This window comes from Musca autumnalis, unplaced genomic scaffold, assembly GCF_047663935.1.
Source record: "Musca autumnalis isolate F117 unplaced genomic scaffold, ASM4766393v1 scaffold_4, whole genome shotgun sequence".
NCBI classification, from domain to species: Eukaryota; Metazoa; Arthropoda; class Insecta; order Diptera; family Muscidae; genus Musca; species Musca autumnalis.
The window spans coordinates 14,341,691-14,366,416 of NW_027411977.1; the positions used below are offsets into that span (position 1 = coordinate 14,341,691).

Sequence of the window (24,726 nt, forward strand, 5' to 3'; positions counted from 1 at the left end):
TAATAATAATAATAATATTAATAATAATAATAATAATAATAACAATAATAATAATAATAATAATAATAATAATAATAATAATAATAATAATAATAATAATAATAATAATAATAATAATAATAATAATAATAATAATAATAATAATAATAACAATAATAATAATAATAATAATACATAATAATAATAATAATAATAATAATAATAATAATAATAATAATAATAATAATAATAATAATAATAATAACAACAATAATAATAATAATAATAATAATAATAATAATAATAATAATAATATTAATAATGATAATAATAATAATGATAATAATAATAATAATAATAATAATAATAATAATAATAATAATAATAATAATAATAATAATAACAATAATAATAATAATAATAATAATAATAATAATAATAATAATAATAATAATAACAATAATAATAGCAATAATAATAATAATAATAATAATTATAATAATAATAATAATAATAATATTAAAAATAATAATAACAATAGTAAAGTTAACACACTGCAGTCTTCACGAGCCACTGTCTTGCGATACTTTTCTGCTACACGTGTTGCCGAGTAAGCAATTACGGAGTATTGCGAAAATGCAACATGATATGTTCCCACAGGCACTCAACTTTAATACGAGTTGCATTGTCAACATAATTCACCTGTGGGAAACATATTTGGTAAAGTAATAACGGCGTCGCTGCCAAGATATGGAGACTTAAAGCTAAGAAGGAGAATTTGGAAACGTCAGTGTTTTTTGGGAGTCGTGCGTGTTTAGTTCTAATTTTATACTTAATATACTGATTGTGAAATAATTGTGATTCATATACTGATTGTGAAATTAAAAATCCTTTTTGTAATTTTAAATAAACTTGTGAAATTTAAAAACGGTGTAATTAATTTTCCGTCTGTTGACGGAGTGTTTTTTTATTTCGATACTACGAATAAAAACTCTTAACTGGCGCCCGAGCAGGGACCCTGCAAAAGGTCCTTAAAAAATAAAAAGAAAAATTGAAGAAAACTTAAAAATATTAAAGAAACATTGAAGAAACAATATATTGAAAAAGTGAGAATACTTAAAATAATTTTTTTTTTTTTTTTTTTTTTTTTGAAAATATTTAAAATATAAAAATATTGGAAAAGTTTAAAATATTTAAAAAATAAAAAAAGTGAAAATAATCAAAATAAAAATATTGAAAATATTTAAAAAATATTAAAAAAATTAAATATATTTAAAAAATAAAATATTGAAAAGGTGAAAATATTCAAAGAGGGTGAAAATTTTTAAAAATAGAAATATTGAAAAAATATTAAAAATATTTAAAAAAAAGAAAAAAATAAAAATATCCTGCATATGAAACTCTTAATTTTCACGTAAGTACTATTACAATGGAAGATTTAAAGAAGTCAGTTACTGAATTGTCGGGTGCTGTAAACGCCCTAATAAGTAATATCCGGAGCGTAGAGGTACGCCTGGGCAGTATTGAGCAAATGAATGGGCAAAACACTCAAGCCCTGAATACGCTCAATAGTGGGGTCGCAGGCATGTCTCAGAGAGTAGACGGAAAGGAATTATTTTTTCAATGACACTAATTTAACACTTCTATTCCAATGACACTTATTTAATGAGTTTATATTAAGATTCAGACTATCACGATCCACTCCCGAACTCCAATTGGTTCTCCAATTAAAGATATATAAGTCAAATTGAGTTTTTCCACGAAATATAAATAAAAACGTTATATTCATAACTATTGCCGACTGTTTTAACATACTACTATTCTACCTCTATATGTTGTTGGAGGTAAGGCGAGTCATTCTTACAAGACCGCTAATGTTTTAAGTAATGAATTTTTAGAAAAAAGGTTTTTAATATATTATTTTTGCTGCCGATTGTTTGCTTATCTCGTATTCGAAATACTTTTTATTCTTTTATCCGCATTAAGGAAATATTTGTTAATACAAATTTGTTAAAAGAAATCTCAAGCTATATCAAATTTAAGGTAAATTTTTGCTATCGTTTGGGTACTCGACTCCGAAACTATCTTTACGGCGCAAGAAAGATTAAAATTTATACAGACTATCAACCGCTTACCTACGCTTGGGGTAATCGGAATTTCAACGCAAAATTGAAAAGATGGAAGGCTCGCATTGAAGAATATAGCCACGAATTGATTTATAAGCCAGGTAAATCAAATTACGTGGCTGATGCATTATCACGTCTGAAAACCCAAATCAACCATCTAACTTCAGGAACAGATACTGCTAGCGAGGGTGCCGACTCAAGAACCGAAACCGCTTCGGAAGTAGTTCCGAGCGATTCAGCAACAGAATCGGCATTCGAGGGTCGCGACGAGAATCAGGCAATTGACAACGAACCAAGGGACAGTGATACTGTAGCAACAATGCATAGCGCAGAAGAAGATAGTTCAGAATTTATACCACACGTGGAAGCCCCCATTAACGTCTTTCGAAACCAACTGATCTTTAGCGGAAGTACATACGCCTATGAAGAACCGCATCCTGGATAAACACGCCACTATATCCCCGTCAATAGTCTTTGCAGGGAAGAGCCGACAAAAATACTGAAAGAAAAACTCAGACCAAACATACTTAATGGAATTAAAATGCCAGAGGAAAAACTATCAATTCTTCAAGAAGTGTTTCGTGATCATTTTTCAAAATACAAAGTAAGAATTACACAAAGAACTGTTGAGGATCTAAGGAACATTGACAATATTCTTGAGATAATTGCCAAAGAACATAAAAGAGCTCACCGAAATATTGCTGAAAACAGGCAGCAAATTTTGAAAAAATATTATTTCCCCAGAATGAGCAGCCTGATCCGGAAATTCGTGGCAACGTGCGAAATTTGCAAGCTAAATAAATACGACAGGCATCCATCCGTGCCTTTGTTACAAGCCACCCCGATACCGTCATACCCCTGCGAAATCCTTCATATAGACATTTTTGAAATTCAGGGCGAAAAATTCATTTCATGTTTAGACAAATTTTCCAAATTTGCCAAACTCTTCCATATTAAAAATCGATCGACGTTGCATTTGCGTGAAAAAATTATAAAACTACTGCATTATTTCACGGCTCCAAAAGTTTTAGTTACAGATAATGAAAGTGCTTTTCTGAGTCCTATAATTCAAAATTTCATTAAAATTTTGGGAATCCAGCTGTACCGCACACCAACGCAACGCAGTGAGGTGAACGGTCAGGTAGAAAGATTCCATTCAACAGTCTTGGAAATTTATCGTTGTCTAAAAGCTGAGTATAAAGACCTCAAGCTAAGAGAGCTGTTAAATATTGCAGTGGATCGATACAATGGCACAGTACATACAACCACTAAGAGAAAACCGAATGACGTATTTTTTAATAGATCCGAAAGGATCAACTTTCAGAAGCTCTTAAACTTCAAGCAAAAAATCAATAACGACCTCTCCACGGAATTGAAAAGAGTACAAAAACTTCAGCTAGAGCGGCATAATGCTAACCGCAAAAGCCCAAAAAAATTCAAAAAAGGGCAAACAGTCTATGTAGCTTACAGACAGAGGAAGGGTAAACAGAAACCTCTTTACGTAAAAGAAAGGATTTTAAAAGATAATAAGGTTACTGTGTCAACCGAAAGTGGTCGAAGAATTCATAAAAATCACATTAGAAACGAAATTCTGCCAAGCTCTTCTAGCTAAAAAAAAAAAAAAAAAAAAACTAACAGAAATTTCGATCGAGGTTGCTTAGCTTAACAAGAGCATGCCTGTAAGCGAGATAAATCGTACCTTAGTAGGTTGGGGAAGGCCTGCCTGTCCTCGACTAAAACGGAATACTACGATCTCCCCATGGCAAGCTCGAGAAACATGCTAAGCAACGCTCATATCAAACGATATCAAATTCTTGAAAGTTAAATCCTTAGAATCCTTTCCATGTTAAAATTTTATGAATTCACATTATTTTACATAAAAATGTATGAAGAACAAAATCGAAAGATAAAGAAATTCTTATACAAACAATTGGAACTGCACCCGAAAGTGAACTAAAAGCCTCTGCAAGTAATGACAATGTCAATGCCCTGGCAGCTCAGCAATGGCATAAGGTTGAGAGGCATAGGTAGTGACATTGTACATTTAGTCATGCTTTGTTGGAAGTACGGTGACATACCTCAAAAAGAAAAAAATAAATAAAAGGAACCCATCGGGTCACAAATATACATTATTACAAATAAAAGGAACCCATTGGGTCACAAATACAATATATAAAAAAAAACAACAAAAAAAGGAACCCATCGGGTCACAAATATACATTATTACAAATAAAAGGAACCCATTGGGTCACAAATACAAAATATAAAAAAAAAACAACAAAAAAAGGAACCCATCGGGTCACAAATATACATTATTACAAATGAAAGGAACCCATTGGGTCACAAATACAAAATATAAAAAAAAACAACAAAAATAGGAACCCATCGGGTCACAAGTACAAAATAAAAAAAGGAACCCATCGGGTCACAAATACAAAATATAAAAAAAAAACAAAACAAAAAGGAACCCAAAGGGTCAAAATAAAAAAAAAAAGGAAAAAGCCTACTAACCCTTACTAACAAATATCCCGCTCATAGTTTCATTCAATAGAAACTTTTCCGCCTTCCCGAAATCCTCTCACTCCAATTAACTAACTACTAACACATTAAAATAGAAACATTTGATAATTTCTCTTACAATATAAATTGTGAAAGGCTAATTTTTCTTTATTACATTTCAATATTAAAATACACTATTGAATAATTAGATTTGAAACATCAAATACCAAACAATTACTAAATGTAATTTCAGATTCATTTTCAAAAATTTACACCAATTTATATTCTTAAATTTGTAACCTTACGAATATATTGGAGTTCCAACAGTAAAATTTAATATTGTTATTGAGGGATTAGAATTAGAAGGATTAGAATACATTATTATTCGAATAATATAATAATATAATTTTCATACTTTAATGTGTTTAAATTTTTCTATGAAATAAGATTTATTTACGTAACGTAACATTTTCCTATTTTGAACACTTTTATGTTTTAATTGATACGATAGACTTAAGCCATTAGACTATAATTATTTCTTAGGTTATGCCTCTGTGCAACCGCACAGGCATATGTCGTATTTAATCTGGACTCTCCTCTTCTAACTATTCGTGATGACTATGGCTGGATGATCAATGGACACTTCAAATTAATTCATAACATCGACTTAAAACGTTATGAGAATATATTAAATCGATTAAAGGACGAAAACGATAAGATGAATGAGACAACCGGCATCAAGGATGTTATCAACTTTCACCTGGAAAGAATTCAAATTCAACTTGATGAACTAAAGGGACCTAAAGTCGAGAGATTTAAACGCTCAATTAACTGGATCGGTTCCGCGTGGAAATGGATAGCTGGCTCGCCTGATGCATCAGATTGGGATGAGATTCTGCGAAGTCAAGACACAATTATTTCTAATAACAACCAGCAATACAAAATCAACTCCGAAATTTCCATGAAAACTCAAGAGATCTTGCGAACCCTTAATGGAGCTGTTACTACAACAAATGATATTCAGGGACACAGCATTCAGGCCAAGTTTTCACAAGAGTTACAACACAAGGTTATGATTCTGAAGGATGAAGTGGGCGAATTAGTCTTAGCTTGCCAAATGGCCAAGGCTAAAGTTGTAAATAGCAACCTATTGAACAAAGAAGAGATAAATCAATTAATAGGTGAAATAGAAGTTCTTCCTTATAGTAATTTTATTGAAGCCATTGAATATAGCGAACCTTCTATTTACACCAATGGTACTACCCTGCTCTACATACTGTCGATGCCAAAAGTAGAGGAAACCAAATTCAACCACCTGATCGTACGAGCAGTCTCAAAAAAGTGGATCTAAATTATAAAACCATACTGACGAACAAGGACGAAACCTATGGTATCAAGGGCAATTGTCTACGTTTAAGCACAGCCATGGTTTGCAACAAGGAAATGCTTGATCTGTTGCCAGAGAACGATTGCTTACCACGACTTTTGAAGGGTGGTCAAACAGCTTGCCGCTATGTAACTGGTGGGGAATCAAGGATAGAACTACTCAAAGAAGACACATTATTCCTGGACAACTTTAATGGTAGCATTTGGTCTAACGGAACGTCCCATCACCTAGATGGCTCCTTCATTTTACAAATGGAACATGAATCCTTGACGATCGACAATAAATTATATTGGAGTATAGCCAGTTCAGGAGTGCAAGTTCTCCCACCTGTACTTACCACCATCACAAAGAAGAGCCTGTCAGTAAACCTTAATCTCATCCATGAAATGGCTTCAACAAATATACAGTTATTGGGGTACCTAAAGGAAAAAACTTCATGGTTTATGACATCTGGATCATTGGCCCTGTTCCTATTAATGGGCCTAATTTTCATAATCTGGAGGAAATTGACAACAAAGACCGACCTCCCTAAACTCAACCTGCGAATACTACAACAAACTTCGTCCTCAAATCCGAATCTGCGGGACGCAGATCTTTAAAGGGGGAGGAGTTAACACACTGCAGTCTTCACGAGCCACTGTCTTGCGATACTTTTCTGCTACACGTGTTGCCGAGTAAGCAATTACGGAGTATTGCGAAAATGCAACATGATATGTTCCCACAGGCACTCAACTTTAACACGAGTTGCATTGTCAACATAATTCACCTGTGGGAAACATATTTGGTAAAGTAATAACGGCGTCGCTGCCAAGATATGGAGACTTAAAGCTAAGAAGGAGAATTTGGAAACGTCAGTGTTTTTTGGGAGTCGTGCGTGTTTAGTTCTAAAAAGGAATAATATACGAATAAACAATATATAATATGGTGAACAGTGAATATTTTGATGTACTAATACCTTTTTGAATTGATATGTAATTTCATTTAAGTACTGTTGTAAACGATTTGTTCGAATTTCAACAAAGACACCCACACTTCAACAACGACATACATTTTAAATTCCATTCCATGTTTTATTAGAACGGAACGGATTAGATTTTTATCCACATTTTCCAACCGAACTTTGGAATTTGTCATATCAAAATGTAGAAAACCTTTATTCAAAAGATGTTACCCTATATAACAATTAATTTTTGAGACATTTTATTTTAGGCCTTTTTGTTCTCAGGCTGTAAAAACCTTCTTGTAAAACATCAGCCGCATAGATTTTCCTTTTTCAAATGAACTTAACTATAACTTATCAGAATAGAAAACAAAAATAAAAACAATTTTGTTGAAAAGATACGTTTCACTTCTTGATTTCAGTACATTATTTATGAACCGAGTTCATGTTAACATAAAAACAATAGTACACTATTCAGTACAATTTTTAAAATTCAGGACCTTAGCTCAAATTTCACAGTTTTAACTCTACTTGTTCACCCAATGCAAATGGTATTACATGTAGGAACCTTTCATATATTTAAAGGTGGATATTAATAAACATTCTGATCCTGATCCTCTGATCTCAACAGTGATTCTCATAACAAATTTCATTTATCGGTTCACTCAATACCAGTGCTTCAATATTTAGTATTATTTAATACTTCTAGTGCACTTATTCTACGACCACCTCTAACAACGAACCTGACAAATAAAAAATAAATCGGAATTCCACTTCTATTCCTTAGCCTAATACCAAACTTATTGCAATTTTGTACTTTTCACACACTAATTATATAATTCCAGCTTCAATGCTACGAGTACACCCAACGTCAACACAACGTTGGTACAACACAAAACTGGTACCAAATTTAGTACTTGTAATATGTATAAGTTTCAAAAATTACTTCCTTATTTCCAAACCGCGATTTAATATTTTTCGTATACATACCTTACAAAACATCCTCTCTATCTCCACTATAAACGCCAACTGCTATACTAATACCGAATTTCAAAATGACAGCTCTACCCCTTTGCACAATAATAATTTGAACCAAATTCTGTGCCAGTTTCATATAATTCATAATTTTCGTACACTTATTGTACGTATATCCAAAACTACATTTATATCTCAGCCTTACACACAAACAGCGGCTATAATACCAAATTTCCGAATTCCTCTATTCATAATACAATTAATACTTTTCGTATGATAGTACGAATTTCAGTTACTATCTCCAACAGTAATTCCGAATTTTTAAGGATTCCACCTCTATCCGTTACCCAAATCTAAATTTTATCAAATTTAGTACCATTTCGTAACCACAACTACGAACTTCCAAAACTATTCCAGTCCTACACTCCAACAGTAATCTAACTTCCAAAATTCAGGATTCCAGCTATCTCCGTTCACCCAAATCCAAATTATACCATATTTAGTACCATTTATAACTTTTCGCACACTTTTCACTCCAACAGTAATCTTAATTTCAAATATTAGGATTCCAGCTCTATCCGTTCACCCAAATCCAAATTGAACCAAATATAGCTCCATTTAGTACTTTTTGTACCCATAAGTACGAATTTCCAAAATACCTCAATCCTACACTCCATAAGTAATCTTAATTATAAATTTCAGGATTCCAGCTCTATCTGTTCACCCAAATCCAAATCGTACCAAAATTAGTACCATTTACTACTTTCCGTACACATAAGAACGAATTTCCAAAACTTCCTTAAACCTGCACTCCATAAGTAATCTTAATTCCAAATTTCAGGATTCCAGCTCTATCCGTTCACCCAAATCCAATTTGTACCAAATTTAGTACTTTCCGTACTTATAACTACGAATTTCCAAAACTACCTCAATCCTACACTTCAAAAGTAAACTTAATTCCAAATTTCAGGATTCCAGCTCTATCCGGTCACCCAAATCCAAATTGTACAAAATTTAGTACCATTTAGCACTTTTCGTACACTTAAGTATGCATTTCCAAAACTATCCCCATAACTCAATCCTACACTTCAACGGTAATCTAAATTCCAAATTTCAGGATTTCAGCACTATTAGTTCACCCAAATCCAATTTGTACCAAATTTAGTACCATTTAGTACTTTTCGTACCCTACAAATTTCCAAAACTACCTCAATCATACACTTCTAAAGTAAACTTAATTCCAAATTTCAAGATTCCAGCCCTATCCTGTCAACCAAATCCAAATTGTACCAAATTTAGTACCATTTAGTACTTTTCATACACATAAGTATGAATTTCCAAAACTACACCCATACCTCAATCCTACACTTCAACGGTAATCTAAATTCCAAATTTCAGGATTCCACCTCTATCCGTTCACCCAAATCCAATTTGTACCAAATTTAGTACCATTTAGTACTTTTCGTACACATAAGTACGTATTTGCAAAACTATCCCCATATCTCAATTCTACACTTCAACGGTAATCTAAACTCCAAATTTCAGGTTTCCAGCTCTATCCGTTCACCCAAATCCAAATTGTACCAAATTTAGTACCATTTAGTATTACTCGTACACATAAGTACGAACTTCCAAAATCATTTCCCTATATTAACGCCACTTCCCAACCTTGATTCCCATACCAAATATGAAGATTGTAGCTATATCTGATCAAAATATACAATTGGTACCAAATTTAGTAACTTTTCGTACACTTATAGGTCGAATTTCCAAAAACCCTTTGGTACATCTTTCTAACTCTCCATCAGTTACCCTCATTCCAAATTTCAGAATTCTAGCTCTTCCCGTTTGCCTAATACAAAGGGTACCATATTTAGTACCTTTTAGTACTTTTCGTACCCTTCTAGGTCGAATTTCCAAAAACCCAGCCTTATCTCACCCCTACACACCGACAGCAACCCGCAGTCAAAATTTCAGCTTTCTAGCTTCAGCGGTTTCGTCTGGGCGATGATATGTCAGTCACTCACTCACTCACTCACTCACTCACTGAGCTCTTTTATATATATAGATATACTGATTGTGAAATAATTGTGATTCATATACTGATTGTGAAATTAAAAATCCTTTTTGTAATTTTAAATAAACTTGTGAAATTTAAAAACGGTGTAATTAATTTTCCGTCTGTTGACGGAGTGTTTTTTTATTTCGATACTACGAATAAAAACTCTTAACTGTAATAATAATAATAATAATAATAATAATAATAATAATAATAATAATAATAATAATAATAATAATAATAATAATAATAATAATAATAATAATAATAATAAAATAAAATAATAATAATAATAATAATAATAATAATAAAAAACTCCGAAGAACAGATCCGCCGTTAGTCGAATTTCCTCGTTATGGCGTGATGAAGTTTTTGTTAGAGATCCTGTAAGCCACCTGGAATTAGCGTTATATCTATGTTCACTGTTGCTTTAGCTTATTTTTGAAATGACATGTCTGCTGTCAAATGAGGATTATTTTCGTGGGAGGTACAAGAAGGAGTAGACAAATATAGTCCACATTCGAACCTAATCTATATCTGGTAGATATATTAGGATGTGCAGAGTATGGATTACTTCGGTCAGTCCCTTCAAGAGTTATCGTGCGCCTAATTTTTCCGAACATTTTTGAACTTTTTATTTCGCTCTTCGAATATTGTTGGATCAATCATATTTTTTCTCTGCGTGTATATATTTTACATATTCACAGTGGTGTAAGATATTAAATAGTCGGCCCCGCCCGACTTTGATCCTTTCCTTACTGTTTTTTTTATTTCTTTTAGATTCCTTTCCTTGTCCACTTGCGATTATAAAAACAGGCCTGCTTACAAAAATCCATATTTTTTCTACATCTTTTCACAAGCATACAAAGTGTGTGCCTATGTCCCATAACTCGTAAAATGTTATCGTTATATTTTTTAAATTATGCTTTGTTATTCACAAAAGCAAACAAATGTAAATGTTACGCAACTTCAAACGTGCATAATTAATGTTCTTCTTTTGTTTTAATTTCTTTTACCCCCTCATATCTATGAATTTGCATTTCATGAAAAAATTTAATTGAAGGATACCTTGAACAAAGCCTCAAAGTTTTTGTAATAAAAAAACCACCGAACCAGTGAATGTAATTTTGGAATATAAATGTCCTTGGCTAATGAAAAAAAAAGATTGAACAAAGGCAAGTTTTCTTTTTAAAAGCACATGCTAACTATCTTCAAATTGTGTTTTCTTCTCTTTTAATTGAATATGCATGCAAGTGGCAAGTTGCCAAAAGTGCCATGGGCATTTCATATTTTTTTATTATAAGTGACCTCATATTCCTTGGGGGAAAAAAACATAAAATAGGATGAATATCTTAAATACACATAACATCACAAGTTACTCAAAACGACTAAAATCGAATTATTTTAAATTTAGTTTGTCTATGAAAACGCTGTATCTTCTTATATCTATAAAATGTGAAAATGTTTCTACGTTTGTTTGTTTGTAGTTTATGTACTCGAAAACCGCGGAACAGATCTTCCTGAAAATTTGAGGGTGTATTGCAACATCGCCTAAAAGTAAAATAGGCTATATTAATTTTTGAAATCATAATATGGAGGGTATAATTAAATTTGTCATTCCGTTTGTAACACATCGAAATATTCGTCAGCACAAAATTCTAAGTCGATATAACCATGTCCGTCTGTCCGTCCGCCTGTTGAAATCAAGATACAGCTCGCAATTTTTATACCCTCAGCATTTATGCTAACTAGAGTATATACATTTTCATGCGGCAAATGTGCCTCATCGAAATAATGATTTTAGACCCCAAGTATGTTTGGACAAAATGTGTTTCCGACAATTTGGAGTTGATTTAGCCATGTCCGTCCGTCTCCCTGTCTGTCCGGCTGGCTGGCTGGTGCGCACGATAACTCTCGAACGGATCAACCAATTCAGTCCAAAATTTGGCTTTAGTAATATTTTGTCCAAACTTGGTTTAAGTTCGAAGATGGGTTATATCGGAAATGTTCGGAAAATTTGTGCGCACGATAACTCTTGAAGGAAGTAACCGATTTAGTCCATCTTTGCACATCGTGAAATTTCTACCAGACTTAGATAAGGTTCCAATAGGGACTCAATCGGTCCACTCCTTCTGGTACCTCCCACACAAAATTTCGGAAAAGTTCAGTTGAGAACCTGCTCTCGAATTGCTTTAATTTTTGTTGTAGCAACTTGTATTCAGGGCCCTCCATACGACGGTATAAGTTTCATTAGGGCAAGTCCATACTTCCTGATAAAACAGCCTGAAAGTTACAAAAAAACCCGTCTGACGTGTGTAGTGGTTGGAGCGCAAGATAACTCTCGAACGGATCTGCCGATTCGGTCCAAAATTTGGCCTTCGGAATATTTTGTGCAGACTTAGTTTAAGTTCCAAGATAAGCCGTATCAGTAAACTCCTTCGGGTACCTTAACCAAAAAAGTTCAGAAAAATTATGCGCACGATAACTCTTAATGGGAGTGACCGATTTGGTCCATACTTTACACATCCTAATATATCTACCAGATATAGATCAGTTTCGAATATGGACTATATTTGTACACTCCTTCGGGTACCTCCCACACAAAATTTTGGATTAATTCACTTTAAGACCTGCTCTCGAATCTCTTTGATTTTTGTTGAAGCAACTTGCACTCGCCGCTTCAATTACGGCAGTAAAAGTTTTTTCAGGGGCAAGTTCATACTTCCACTAGGGTGCCACCGTGGTGCAATGGTATGCACACCCGCCTTGCACACATAAGGTCGTGGGTTCGATTCCCCGGCCAAGCAACATCAAAACACTTTTCAACGGTGGCAAAATACCCCTCAGTAATGTTGGCGACATTTCCTGAGTATTTCAGCCATGTAAAACTTCTCTACAAAAAGTGGTGTCTTAGACACGCCGTTCGGACTCGGCGATAAACTGTAGGTCCCATATCATTGAGCTAATATGAACCCCTATGACACAATATGTAGTGGCTGGAGGGCTCGAACCGAATTCTGCGTTCGTCCACACTTTGGATATTATAATATTTCTTCGAATATTAGATGAAATTCGAATGTGGTGCTTATAGGTCCACTCCTTCCGGTACCTCCCTCACAAAAGTTCGAAAATATTCGCTAAAATGGTACGCGTGATTTTTCATAGTCGTATCAACCTATTTGGTCCGAACTTTGGATCTCTAAATATTAGTTTATGTTCAAATTTGGGCCCTATCTGTCCAATCCTTGCGGTACCACCCACACAAACGTTCAACAGTTTTGTGTGGTTCGAGGATCCGAATACTGCTTTCGTCCACACTTTGGATATTATAATATTTCTTCGAATATTAGATTAAATTCGAATGTGGTGCTTATAGGTCCACTCCTTCCGGTACCTCCCTCACAAAAGTTCAAACATATTCGCTAAAATGGTACGCGCGATTTCTCATAGACGTAGCAACCGATTTGGTCCAAACTTTGGATCTCTAAATATTGTCGAAACTTAGTTTATGTTCAAATTTGGGCCATATCTGTCCAATCCTTGTGGTACCACCCACACAAACGTTCAACAGTTTTGTGTGGTTCGAGGATCCTTTGGACATTTTTACCGAAGATTTTCCTAGTGGCCCTGTTTACAGCAATATTATGTTTATCGTAGGCTAGTTTGATAAAAAGCCCTATCTATCGATATCCCCGCTAATTTTTGAGCTTTAATCCTGTCCATACTTTTGTCGGTTCATACGCCCAAAATTTTGAAAATACATACATACTTTTTTTTGGGAAAAAAATTATTTCAATCCACACAGGCTGTGGGTATATCTCTGTCGGCAAAGCCGACTGACACTTTTTCCTTGTTAAGATAGATCTTTGTAAGTTGGTATAGAAGTTTCTACTACTCCTAGGGTGTTTGGTATTGAAAATGGGCTATATATAGCCACCCATAGAACGGTACCTTCTGTTTTTGGCATTTTGGCGGTTTTAGCTTCATATAACACCGAAATGGCTTACTTACTTACTTAGCTGGCCCATTACAGAACATTTGTTCTATAGGCCGAACTAAGAAGAGATCTCCATTCCTCTCTATTTGTTGCTTTGCACTCTGGAATACCGCGCCTTTTCAGCTCATCATCCACTTGTTTGCTCCATCTATTCCTTGGCCTGCCAATTCTGCGTGCACCGCCATGTGGCATGTATTCATACGCCTTTTTAGCGGGTTCATCATCGCTCATTCTTATGATATGCCCTAGCCAACGCAATCGCTGCATCTCGATACGTTTAACTATATTTATGTCATTGTATAGCAGATACAGCTCGTGGTTCATGCGACGTCGATATTCACCGTCAACTCAGATTGGTCCGTAGATCTTTCGAAGAATTTTTCTCTCAAACACACCAAGCACTGCCATGTCTGCTTGCGCAAGTACCCAGGCTTCGGAGCCATACATCAGCACGGGTAGTATCAGTGTTTTGTAGAGCGTTATTTTTGTTTGACGAGATGTGGCTTTGTTTTTAAACTGCTTACTTAAACCAAAGTAGCATCTGTTGGCCAATACAATTCTTCTTTTTATTTCACAACTGATGTCGTTTGTTGTGTTTACGGAGGTGCCGAGGTAGACGAAGTCTTTTACTACCTCAATATTATAGGAACCAACTTCCACAGTCGGTCCGAGCTCAATGGACGCATTGCGCGTCGACACCATCAACTTGGTCTTCTCACCGTTTACCGCCAGGCCCACTTTAGCAGATTCTCCTTCGACCTTTATGAAGGTATCAGTTACTTCTTTTACTGATCGGCCCATGATGTCTATATCATCAGCATAAGCAAGTAACATGTGACTATTGGTGTAGATTGTGCCAATTCTTTTGACGTTTGCCTCTCGTATAACCTTTTCTAGCAGGATGTTGAAGAGGTCACACGAAAGGCTGTCTCCTTGTCTGAAACCTCTTTTGGTACCAAACTCTTCGGAGAGGTTCTTTCCTATTTTAACTGAGGACCTCGTGTCAGTTAAAGTCATTCTACAAAGCCGGATGAGCTTTGCGGGAATACCAAATTCAGACATGGCTTGGAATACCTTTGAACGCAGCGGGCTGTCGAAGGCTGCTTTATAATCGACAAAAAGGTGGTAGGTGTCGATCTGCATCTCTTGGGTCTTCTCCAGGATTTGCCGCAGGGTAAATATCTGGTCAATGGTGGACTTGCCAGGTCTAAAGCCGCATTGGTATGGTCCAATTATCTCGTTGACCATAGGTTTTAGTCGTTCGCACAATATCCCTGACACGATCTTGTAGGCAATAGGGAGTAGACTTATGCCCCTATAGTAAGAGCATACAGTCTTATCTCCCTTCTTGTGGACGGGGCACAGGATACTCAGGTTCCAATCGTCGGGTACTCGTTCTTCCTGCCAGATGGTGCTAACTAGCTGATGAATACACCTTATCAGCGTGTCACCTCCGGTTTTGAACAGCTCGGCTGGTAAGCCATCGGCCCCTGCTGCCTTGTTATTCTTCAGCCGATTTATTGCTGTCTTTACCTCATCTTGGCTGGGCGGTATACATTCAATACCATCTTCTGGGATTGGGACTGTGGTATCTTCGTCATCTTCGCTGCTATTGGATACCAACAGATTTGAAAAATGTTCTTTCCATATCCTGAGTACACTATCAGTATCAGTTACCAAATTACCTTGCTGGTCTCTACAGGAGGATGTGCCTGTACCAAAGCCATCAGTTTGATGCCTGACTCTTTGGTAGAATTTCAAGTGAAAATCTTTGTACCCCCAACGACGACTAAATACCAAATGTTAGCCATTTCGGTGTAATTCTACACCGAAATGACTAACATTTGGTATTTAGTCGTCGTTGGGGGTACAAAACTTTTCACCTGAAATTTGTCGGCATAAGGTTGTGTCCTCAATATCCTACCGAAATGGCTGAAATTTGGTATTTAGTCTTTGGTATTTAGGTTTTTGGCCACAACCTTCAAAATACAGAAAATCAGCTGCCGAAATGGCTGAAATTTGGTATATAGTATACGTTGGAGGTAAAAACCGACTGAAATTCGTCGGTACAGGTCCACGTTTCGATATAGCACCCATAAAACGATACCTTCCGATTTTCGTAATTCTGAGGGTTGTGACGTCAATATCCCACCGAAATGACTGAGATTTGTTATTTAGTCATCCATGGGGTTACAAAATATTCCAGAAGAGAATTATCAGAAGCGTACTTCTTCGAAATTTGTCGGTATAGATCGATGTTTTGATATAGTCTAGAGTTGGCTAATCTAGTTCCTAGTTCACAGTACTAGTTCCAAGCCGAGTAAAGCCATAAAATCTAACGTATTACATTAAGTATACACAGTTTGTAACAAGTTCGGCCCGGCCGAATTTAACGCCGTTTTTACTTTTATTTCCAGATTGTTCTCTTTTGGTGATGCGACAAATTTAAGTTTATTAACCGCTCTATTTCCTGACGTAAGGGATTTCTGGTCTATTTCGATGTCTGCATTCCTCTGCTCTATACAAAGCGTTTGAGCATTGTCGTTGGCATTCGGTGGCATTTTTAGCGTGTATATTATATTTCTCCGGGTGCCACCGTGGTGCAATGGTATGCACGCCCGCCTTGCACGCAGAAGGTCGGGGGTTCGATTCCCCGGCCAGGCAACATCAAACATTTTTCAACGGTGGCAAAATACCCCTCAGTAATGTTGGCGACATTTCCTGAGTATTTCAGCCTTGAAAAACTTCTCCATAAGTGGTGTCTTAAGACACGCCGTTCGGACTCGGCGATAAACAGTAGGTCCCATATCATTGAGCTAAATATGAATCGGGGTGCACTCATTGATATGAGAGAAGTCTCCCTTGTCCCGTATGGGATGTTGTGGAACAATGTTTTTGTTTTGTTTTATTATATTTCTCCAATCTTTCCATGTGCCAGTATGATCCAGGTTCGCTCTTGCTTCTCTGTATTTCAATTTCTCTTTCCCATATAATGACCAAAACAAAGTTGGTCTATCACCTCGTGAGGGTATGTTTCTGTCGACAATGCCAACTGATACCATTTTACCTGTTTATCAATGCCTTTATATCAAGCAGCTTTGCGCCCATTTTCGTTGGTCTTTACTCAAAACCAACATTAAATATGAACATCCCTGCTCTTGTATTTTAATTACAGAATAAATAAAAGTATATTGAAGAATTTCAACAAGTTATCTTAACTCCCCAGTAGTGGAGAACTCACCTTTCCCATTTGTAATCATCTCAGCAGCTTTTGAAATTAGCAAATTTATATCTGCTGTTACTATGTAGTTAACTTCAATCGAGTTTTTGTTTCCTTTTTCTTCCTTTAACATTGGGATTTCATCAATAACAAGTTTTACCATCAACTCTTTTTGGTTAGTTTTCTTTTATATACTTTTGTATACATGACCTGTAGAATTTTAACGTTAAGTCGGAAACTTTTCGAAGAATTTCTTTCACAGCTTGACTTTCATCCAATCGAAATGTTAATATTTTTCTAATTATCCCACTTTCGTATTCTGTACAACATTGTATTGCTTTACCGCGAGCAAAAAGTTATGTATTTTTATTTGGTTTTATTATTTCTTATCTGAATTCGACAATTATCGATGCAAATGATGGCAGTATTGATTGAACTTCATTGGAAACATCAATTAGAATGGACGGAAATGCTACAATGTTTTATGTAATGAATGAATGATATATATTCTGTATCGCTGTACTAATTAGTGGTGGTTGTGTCAGGTTCATTGTAAAAAAAAAATTCCGCAACTCAAAATGTACAGAGCTTTTGTGGGGTTAACCAACATTACGCCACAAAAAATTTATACATTCGCATATTTTTGTCGGTTTTTTTGCATTTGGTGTTCATTTGGCATTGTGTGTTCATTTGGCCTATGTATTTCCACGCGCTTGGCCTAAAACGCAAGCAATTAAAAAATTGTTTTTTTTTTTTGTAATTTTCCATTTTTGTTCAACAACTTAAATATGTGATATAAATTTAATCATAAATTTTACATTCATATAAATTCAGAGATTTGTTAGGAATGTACATAGTAAGAGTATTTTCTCAATCAAAAACCGAGGGATTGGCATGAAAAAATACACCTATATTAATTACCCTTCAAACTACACTCGAACTTCTCTTTAACGAACTTTCCTATAACGATTGTTTCACTATAACGAAGAAAAATTGAAAACAGAGCTCATTTTCACATATTTTAACCTCTCTATAACGAACTTCCCTATAACAAATACTTATCTATAACGATGTGTTTTTATTGTACAAGTGGCAACTCTCACTCAAAATAACCTCTCTGTAACGAATTTTTGTCAAACTTTGTTTCATTGATGATTACACAATAAATGAAAAAAAATTATAACGCTCTTTTTATTGAAATGCACACTTAAACAGAGAGGCAAAAATCATTTTTAGAATGAAAATTGCTTCAAAATAAGTAAATTTTTAATGACTAGCGTGCCTAGTTGCTGGGAAATTTGACAACTAAAGGCAAACAACTGACCATTGTTATAAAATGGCTGGATTTATTAGTACGGCCATAGAATTGTTATTGAAGAAAATAATATTTCTATGACAAAATAGGGTCTCAATATGTACAGAAATAATATGAATTATTCATTTGTTGGAGTATACAAACAATGTTCCCGATCGTATTTTTTCATCCACTGCTAATTGTGAATATTTTGAAAAAGCAAAGTGACAAAATGAAAATCACTTCTTATTTCAATCCTAAATAAAAAATCGATTTACACATGTTTATTCATATACACACGTTTGTTGGTTTCTCAATAACAAATTTTCAGTCGAACTTCTCCATAACGTAGCCGAAGAATTACTAGATACAGAGAAGTTCGTTTACGTTGTAGAGAAAAAAGTTATGTTATTAAAAAAATGCTTAAAAAATATCTAAAATCTTATTTTCATAAAAATTTTATGTTTTCTCACAAAAAAAATTCTCTGCTCTAAGTGGGTTAAAATTCGCAGTATACTGGATCATGTTCAGAGATGGGCCATGTCGGAATACTCCGCCGGGTTCGCTATAATATTCCGTTCATAAATTTTCGGTCCAAAATTTGTTACCCGTAGTATTTCTTCTTACGCACAAGTGCAGTTCAAGGATGAGTCTCAGATCGTTGTGAATTTTTTTGCATCAGGTTGTTCTCGCGGTCCTTCTTACGACGCTACAATTTTTTTCAGGTGCAAGTCCATTTATAGTAATATAATTGCGCAATGGTTCTAAGAAACCCTGCGGCACCATCTAACATGATTTATGAGCACGATTACTTACGAATTGAGTATCCGATTAGGCCGAAACTTTGAAAATCCTACAATTTCTTCCAACCTTATATGAAGTTCTAAAGAGATCCATATCGGACAACTCCACCTGCTTAAGTGCAGTTTAAGAACTATTCTAGCGTTGCTGTGAATTTTACACACGATGCGCCTTTACTAATTTTAATTGAAAGGTGCTTACACCTAAAAAGTTGTTGTAGATTCTGAAAAAACAAAAAAATCGCCGGAGGGATTTTCAAATAAATTGCGATTTTAGTTCACATTTTTAGGGATTCTTTAGGGTTTCACGATTTTGCTTGGAAACCGCGAGCCCTATGTAAATGTGCCTAAAGAAAATGTTGTAGCTGTGAAAATTCTCCACAAGATTGACTTCATGATATTTTCGTAGGTTTTACCCTCTTTGAGATATAGAAGTTCAAATTAAGACAATGCACTGACTGTATCGCCCCTTTGTAAAACAATGTCATTGCTGCAATTTCCCAAATTAAACTTATATATCTTGAAAATGGTACAACCTAAGAAAACATAAATCATCCAATCTTGTAGAGAATTTTCACAGCTTCAACATTTCATTTAGTCCCATTTTGATGTGACTTGCGGTTTCCTAACAAAATCATGAAGACCTAAGATAAAAACCTAAAAATTTGAACTGAACCTCTATATTTAAAAAATGGTAAAACCTACGAAAAAAACCTAAAGGTTAGTTTTGTAGAGAATTTTCACAGCTACAACATTTTCTTTAGACCTATTTTGATACGACTTGCGGTTTCCAAGCAAAATCTTGAAAACCTAAAATTGTGAGTTGTGATCGCGATTTATTTAAAAATTTCTCCGGCGATTTTTTCTGTTTTTTTTTATACCCTCCACCATAGTATGGAGGGTATACTAAGTTTGTTTTTCCGTTTGAAATACTCATTTGCGACCCTATAAAGTATATATATTCTTGATCCGGGAAAAATTCTGAGTCGATCTGTGCATGTCCGTCCGTCTGTGGTAATCACTCTAGCATCCACAAAAATGGAGATAGGACGCTGAAATTTTGGGAAAATGCGTCCATTGTTTGCAGGCAGGTCAAGTTCGATGACGGGCTATAACGGTCCACGTTTTGGTATAGCCCCCATATAACGGTACCCCCCATTTACGGTGTTTTAACGTTTTTAGCTACATTTTCACACCGATTTAACTATAATTTGACATTTAGGGTTATTAAGTGTCAATAAACGTATGTAACAAAACTTGTGGATATAAGTCCTTGTTTTGGTATAGCCCCTACATAACGGCACCCCCCGATTTACGGTATTTTGACGTTTTTAGCTACATTTGCAGACCGATTTGGCTATATTTTGACATTTAGGGTTCTTAAGTGTCAGAAAACTTATATAATAAAACTAGTGGACATAGGTCCATGTTTTGACGTTTTAAGTCACATTTCTAGACCGAATCCAAAAAACTTATATTCGAAATAATTATGAACTTAGGTCCATGTGTTGGTATAGCCCCATATAACGGTACCTCCAGATTTTCGGTATTTTGAGAACATTACCTACAACTTTTAACCGAATTAGGTGTATTTTGAACATTTGACATTTGAAGTTCTCAGTGGTCACCACACCTCTCCACCAAAAATTGTCAAGAAAGGTCCATGTATAGATAAAGCCCCCATATAACGGTACCTCCCGATTTTCAGTAATTTGATGATTTTAGCTACAATATTAAACCGAACTAGCAGTAATTTGACATTTAAAGTTCTTAGTGGTCACGACAAATCTCCATACAAAATTGTCAACACAGGTCCATGTTCGGATATAGCTCCCATATAAAGGTACCTCCCAATTTTCAGTAATTGGCAATTTTAGCTAAAATTTTTAACCGAACTAACTGTAATTTGACATTTGAAGGTTGTAGTGGTCACCACATATCTGCATCAACAATTTTCAACATAGCCCCAATATAACGATACTTCCCGATTTTCGATACTTTGAGAATTTTACTTAAAATGTTTAACCGAACGTAGGTCCATGTTTTGGTATAGCCCCAAAACAAACCCCCGATTTTCCGTACCTTAGCTTTATTTTTTGGACGAACTTTCTGTAATTTGAAATTTAAAAGCCAAAAAAAATTGTTCGTTTAAATTCATATTTTCGTATAGCCCACATACCTCCGAACTAGCTGTTAATGACGTTTGAAGTTCCCACGTTATGTACCGATTTTCGGTATTTTGAAGATTCTAGCTACAATTTTTAACCGAATTAGGAGTTATTTGACATTAAAGGCTCCCATCAAAAACTGTGAACATAGGTCCATGTTTTATTATAACCCCTATATAAAGGTACCTGCCAATTTCTAGCCCACCAAAAATTGTCAACATACATAGTTAGAAGATATAGGCACCATAAAAAAGGGTCTCCCGAATGAAGCATTTTATGTACATTATCTGACATTTTAACGTACCTACTTAAAGTTGGGGACAGGAATGAAAACTAATTATTCCATTTTAGTTCAGAATATTTTATGGTGGAGGGTATGAAAAGTTCGGCCCGGCCGAACTTAACGCTTTTTTACTTGTTGTTTTTCTTATCTATGAACATTGCTGTTTCAGAATCCGCGAAATCTTCCCATGTGTAAGCGGTTTTCATCAAAAGTGAGTTAAGGCGCACTGAGTATGACATTGTTTTATAAGGAGGCGATACAGCCAGTGCATTGTCTCAATTTAAACTTCTATATCTTAAAAACGGTAAAACCTACGAAAATATCATAGAGGTCAATCTTGTGGAGAATTTTCACAGCTACATTATTTTCTTTAGGCCCATTTACATAGGACTCGCGGTTTCGAAGCAAAATTGTGAAAACCTAAAGAACCCCTCAAAATTTGAACTTAAATCGTGATTTATTTGAAAATCCCTCCGGCGATTTTTTGTGTTTCTTGATATTTCTCATCTATGAACATTGTAGTTTCAGAATCTGCAAAAACTTCCCAGGTGTGAGCACCTTCTATTTAAATTTGGTTAAGGCACACCGTGTACATCGAAGGCAGTTAATGTGATTCTGATTACACTGTGCAAAAAATTTCCGATCATTGTCTGGGGTGTGGGCAATTCCAAGTGGGGTGATAGCATTCGGTTAGTAGATCAAGACCTGAAAGAGTTTTTAGATCTCAGACCAAACTTTTTTTTAGAGCCCCCTATATATGTAACCTTAAACAAAAGCAATTGGTGCCGAATATTTACCACTATCCTTCGCTTGATTAAAGAAATGTTCAAGCTCGTGGTTTGAAATTATATAGAGTAATCGGTACAAAAAATGGCTCATGTGGATCCACATTTTTGTAAAACCCCCATATAAGAGTATATCCTGAAAGCTTGGGTACATAAGTCCGTGTTTTGGTATAGCCTCCATATAACGGTACATTCCGGTTTTCGGTATTTTGAGGATTTTATCTAAAATTTTTAGCCGAACTAGCAGTAATTTGACATTTTAGGCTCCCAGTGGTCACGAAGGATCTCAACCAAAAATCGTCAAAATTGGTCCATGTTTTGGTATAGCCCCCATATAACGGTACCTTTCCGATTTTCTGTACTTTGGAAATTTTAGCTACAACTTTTAACCGAACTAGCTGTAACTTCAGATTTGAGGTTCTAAGTGGTCACAAAACTTCTTCACATAAAATCGTCAACGTAGGTCCAGGTTTTGGTATAGCCCCCACGGTACCTCCTGATTTTTTGTATTTTGGGGGTTTTAGGTAAAATTTTTAACCGAACTAGCTGAAATTTGACATTTGAAGTACTGTGTTGTCACGAAACTTCTTCACCAGAAATCGTCAATATATATATTTTTGATATAGCCCCCATATGGCGGTACCTGCCGATTTTCGGTATTTTGAGGGTTTTAGCTAAAATGTTAAACCGAACTAGTTGTAATTTGACATTTGAGCTTTTGAGGGGCCAAGAAAGTTCTCCACCAAATTAGTCAAATGTTGGAAAAAATCGTTAATATAGGTCCAAGTTTTCCTATAGTCCCCATATAACCTACCTCCCAATGAAATATTCCAAATTGAGATTATGGTATGAAAACACCCTCCTCCTCTTTGAGTGTTACAAAGTTACCTTTTTTTGTTGTTAAGAAGTATATGCTTCCCTTAAAAAGTTTGCATGGTACCCTGATATAAGGGGATGCATTCCAAAACCTCAACCCAAGTCTTTATCGTTTTATGGGTGAACGTCTTCACCTTTATAAGGTTAGTAATTTTTTCAAAAAAAAAAAAAAAAAACATTTCTACTTACCTAAGGTAAACTCAACAGAAGTGACAGTACATAGGTACCACCCAGTAATAGATAACATCATTTGGCCATCATTGATTTCATTGGATATTTGACAGCAATCCAACGATCGACGCCAATCAGCACCAACACATACGTGGACCGCTACAAGCTGAGCATTTGAAAAAGTTTCATCAGTTTACAGGTCAACTCATTGGCCAGCCACTGTACCGTATAACACCAGGCAGCTTCGTTAATTATACAGAAGCTCGTTACCAAAACATCCGCAATGGAGAGATGAAAAATCAACGAATAAATGACACTCCAACTGTGACGTGAATTACGACGCGTCATGCTGGTCTTGTAAATGTTCCACATTGTCAGGACATTACCAAGCAGCGAAAATAAGGTCATCAAACTTAAAACATAGGCTTTAATCATTGCCGACTTGCTGAGTTGGGGGGGCATGTTCCAAACGTATCTCGTCATCTTCAATGGCTGGTAATGTGCTGGCGGGAACATAGATGTGAGGTTTGGTATAGGAGAGGTTGGTGAGGAATGCGTAGCTGGTGTTGGCAAGCTGTGCAATATTTTCCCAATGCAGTAATTAATGACGTGCGGTTGTTGTTGTTATCATTTCCCCGCCGTCATTAGACTCGACATGTGACATGTGAGTGGAGGGAGGGATTTCATCTATTGCAGGACTATTCAGTATTTTCAGTGTTGAATTGGCTGTGCCAAAACCATTTCTAGTCAAATTCGTTGTTATACCATTGGCCACATGGATTATTTGATCAATAGACGGAACTCGTTTCATTTGTGGGGTCAGAATATTGAAATTCATTTTGAACGGCAGGGACTTTCTTTAGAATTTGCTTTCAAAATACATTTTCCATTTTCTCAATTAGTTTTCATTTGCAGTCGTTTTTTGTTCTTTGTTTTTGTAATATGCTGGTGTTAGTAGGTTAAGTTCAACTTGCCATTGTGGAATATAAGTCCATATTCATTTGTGGTTTTAATGGGTTTCGAACTTAGTTTTATGTCATTTCGTTGCAGCTACAGAAGCAACTGTCTGTCATTGTTTATCTATAGAAGAATTTCTGCATTTCGAAAACAGTTCTGTAATAAATGCAAGTGTAAAACGTTAATTATTTTCATGACGTATGTATGTCT

The 24,726-nt window shown here is 35.2% G+C and overlaps 1 pseudogene; it reads right to left on the reverse strand.

The window, feature by feature from the left end:
• The window catches only part of LOC141402754 (gonadotropin-releasing hormone receptor-like), a 101,683-nt pseudogene that overhangs the window by 23,738 nt on the left and 53,219 nt on the right, over positions 1-24,726 (reverse strand).